Here is a 4,300-nt window from a genome sequence, read left to right as displayed (position 1 = left end):
GCTAAAAATCATGAAACAGAAAAGCAACTGATTCAAAGAAAGGTCAGACCTGTGGGGCATGTGCACCATTGCTATGCCCACGTGTTTATCTAATTGTGTATTTTACTGTTGAATGATTTTTGTAAAAATTATCAATCGAAGGTCAACAGTTGCAGCTTGACGTCATCTTTACAATATCATTTTTGCGTAACCGCGCCAGAATGGAGACATGGCTGTCATGTAATTGTTCTTTTAAATGCCAAAATTCTACGCGCAAGATATTTGAAACTGACGTTGTATCGAAAAATTGATTGCATTGCAAACATTCCTTTGGTGGTACAAAAATGGCTTTGAAAAAGTGAATATTTTGACATACTAAAGCTCTTGGTCTGACACTCTTCCGAGTATAAACCGTCAAAACAAACGACAGATACGAAACTCTAAACAAGGGAATATATGTAGATCGAAACAGGCCCTTGAGAAACGATGCTGTTGAGGTTGCCCAATCGGTGCGCTTGCCAATTGAGAATTTTACTCAAGGCAGTCCTAAGGTGAAGCGGACTCCTTATGTCATAACACACGCATTGTTCGTGTTTATATGATAGATTTGTGTTTATGTTGATTTTCTTTCGAACACTTAATTGTCAGTAGAACTCGGATTTGACCTTTTGCTTTTATTTTTATCATCTTATAATTTATAATGAATTGTTTATAGATGGAAGAAAGATCGATAAAAACAAAAACAGCAATCGAGAACAGTTAGGTCTCTTATATTTGCCGAGCATACTACAAAACGTGGGGACGGGTCAGAATGTTTCAAGGTTTGGACAAACTGTAATCCATTTCCAAGAATAATTTGCAATGTTTTATAACATCATCGAAATTAAAAGGTAAAGGTGGGCTACGGCATTAACTGGTAGGGTGCCTAGTTCCTTTACTCGCCGCTTTTTGCCTCCATAGTATGCTTCAACTAGGTACATGATATTTCATGGAAATTTCTCCGAGCAAAATGTGACGTGCAACGCTCAATAAAAACGCCCACAACACAACCCTCAAAAACAGTTTGGTTCCAACCACGCCCAGTGTCGTCGGCAAATATTTACTGGCACTCACTAAGACAATTTTACCGGCAAATTATTGACTAGAACTCGTAAGATGCTTTTTAGAAGATTTTCTCTTTAACTAAGATCTTTAATGGTTTTCTAAGAAGTCAAATGCCCTCCATAAAAAGAAAAACATAATCATTATTCGAAAATGGCTTTGAAAAAAGCAAACATTTTACAACAAGCCAAAAGCTTTTTCATCTGACACTCCTCAGAGCATAAAACGTTAGAATCAGGGTTCGAATTAACACGATGAAAAATATATACCCAGTTGGGGATCGAAATGGGCCAATCAGAAAAACGCCAGCACAAGACCGGCTGACCAATCAATGCCGCGAGCCTATAGAAAAATTACCACTGGAGTCCAAGAGAGAAAACGAACTCCTTCTGTTTACACAATTGCGGCTTTTTCGTTTCTATGTAGATCGACTCCAAAACTGCAAGATGGAAGGAAGACCGGGCTCTGCCAATTATCCGAAACTTGTCGTTATTATAGAGTTTTGCACAATCTGGGTTATCTAAAAGATGTTAATCTACATTTTTGTGAAAAGGCGAAGGTTATATTATTTCCAAACTTGATTAAGTGTCCTGGAGAGGGAGGGAAATATCAAAATTTTCCTTTTTTTCTGCTAGGGATGTAGTGCAATGATATTATGTGGAAAGGGAGTGGTTTACAGAATTTTACTTAGGTTATGCTAATTGCCCCCTATCCCTTTTAACCTTGGGTTACGCTAACTGCCTCCTTTCCATTTCAACTTTAGGTTACGCCAATTGCCTACTGCACTTTTCACCCTGTTGCATATTGCAGCATGGAGCCTACGATGGCAGAGATTGTATGTAAACCCTCTCATTGGCAATATTTCAAAACCGATCTGGAAATATTAAACAAATGTCTGCCATAAATTAATTGTAGCAAATTTTTAACAGTTAAAGTGATTTGAATTTTTAAATGCAAGAGATTTTGGCAGTTACTATTTTATTGCATCGAGATTACTTAGCCTTTCTACCACTTAGTTTGTCACAAAATTTTACAACACGAATGTCTTCATACGTCTTTGTAAATGAACATTGCCGATTGGTAAAATGTCTATTACATTGTTTCGATTTAAAGTTCAATATGTTGAGAATGCAAGAAGCCATTTTTACAGCAATGGAACAACACACATACGTTTATTCTGAATATCACCCAGGGGCGTCGTGGCGAATGAATTCTAGAGGGGGCCAGAAAGAAAAATTTTCCGACAAAATTTCTTTGATTTTTTTTAAATAGCAGCATTTCATGTAATTGTAAAGGGGGGTGCGGCAGAAAAACTCATAACTTTTTCCTTAGCTGGAAATAAATTTAGAATATGCTTCTTATCTTGTCTGTTTTTTCTATACTTACTGTGAACGCTCCTGACATTCGTAGATTAGGACAAGGGTAAAATGAAGAAATTTGTTTATGATCTAATACTTCAAATTCGTCGGAAAACGCATTATTTAAAGCAAATTTTAATGATAAAATCTTATTTTTAAATTGAATATCCACTGGGGGAATTGCATAAATTTCCAAATCTGGGACAGAATTTTCAAAAATCTGGTGATAGGCACATAATTGGTGATAGGTGATAGGTAAATCCTGAGAAATCATTTTGTTGAAATCTAGTATTCTCTTTAGAAAAGTGAATTGCCTCTCAAATTTACGGTAAGTACTTTAGTCCAAGAAAATTAAGGTGCCAAGAGTTTGAGAATTACCGACAGCTCAAGTTGGAGAATTTTCCGACAAAACAATGATTTTTCCGAAAATCCATCAAATTTTGAGAGCAGAGGGGGCCACGGCCCTATTGTTTTGTTCAATCTTTAAAAATATACAAAACAATAGCTTTGGAAAGCCATGACATCAAAATCCGGGGGCGGGGGGGGGGGGGGGGTAATTACTGATAACTTACTTGATCTTCGCCGGTACTTTTATCATGACCCTCTGAAATTCTTCATTTTCCAAACAGATCGTTGATATCAACTGGTGTCCCCCCTTCTAACCAGGGTTACCATTTGGGATTATTCAATTTCAGATATCACAAAACTGGGACTATGGAAAAGCTGCTGGGATCAGAAATTGTTATCTGGGATTCAAAGTAAAAATTGGGAATTTTTTTGGGATTATCAGACAGGAATAGATAATTTTTTATTATTGGTCCATGGATTGATCAAATTGACTGTTATGTAACCCGTTTGGCACTACTAAAGACAATGTAGTGAATCACAAGATTAAGAATGATTGACTTGAATGTGAAATTCTATGTAATTTATAGTTTTTTCTTTGATTTATTGAAATTGTGTAGTGATTCTATTTGTCATTCTATAAATATAAGCAATTTACTTTTCCTTTGGTTCTGTTATTGGCTCCCTTTCAAATGCTTTTGGAAAGGGAGTGTACATTTTACTTGATCTCATTTTAGTTTTCACATTGACTGTTGCACTGACTGAAAATTTGAAAGTTATCTGCTGTTTTTACAGCCATAATACCTCATACTACCTACAAATACTACTTATAATACTTCATGCCATAATACTTCATGCCATAATACTTCATGCCATAATACTTCATACAAAATGCTCAAGTTTAAGCCTTCATACTTTTATCCTGTGTACTTTGATGTAACTCAATTCTTATGGTAGCTAACTCGATTAATCATGTCAAATCAAGCAACCTTATCATTGAATAATGTGTAATTCATTGAACAGGTAATATAGAAGGCAAGGCTGCAGAGGGATATCTGTCCCTTTCTATAACCTCTACGAAGGAATTTACATTGGACAAATTTGGGATTGATTTGGGATTGAGTTTCAGAAACATTGAGATTGAGGACTTGCCAGCGCTTGGCAACACTGCTTTTAACCACTTTTGCTCTACAGCAGCCGTTCTAAAACTCCAGTCCGCAGCAAGTTTTTATCCGGCCCACCGAGCGCTCTATCTCGAAGAAATATTTTTGTCTTACACTTTACACATTCGATTTACTTTTTTTGGACTGTTCTGATACTTTCTTTTTATCTGCAGTGGATGAAAATGTGCGTCCCGTTGTCCAGTAATTGGTCCGAAATAGAGTACAAAAATTGGAAAAGCTTTTTTTAATCATTTAAACGTTTTATAGCAAAATATTCTACTACTTCCATTGAATTCAATAGGTCTTTGATAAACTCACCATGACCTCCGCCAAAGGCCAGACTTAATCTTTATT

Source organism: Rhopilema esculentum, chromosome 8, assembly GCF_057945365.1.
Source record: "Rhopilema esculentum isolate cy_ngs chromosome 8, ASM5794536v1, whole genome shotgun sequence".
NCBI classification, from domain to species: domain Eukaryota; kingdom Metazoa; phylum Cnidaria; class Scyphozoa; order Rhizostomeae; family Rhizostomatidae; genus Rhopilema; species Rhopilema esculentum.
The sequence above is the reverse complement of the archived record's forward strand: the minus strand, read 5'-3'. Positions refer to the sequence as shown.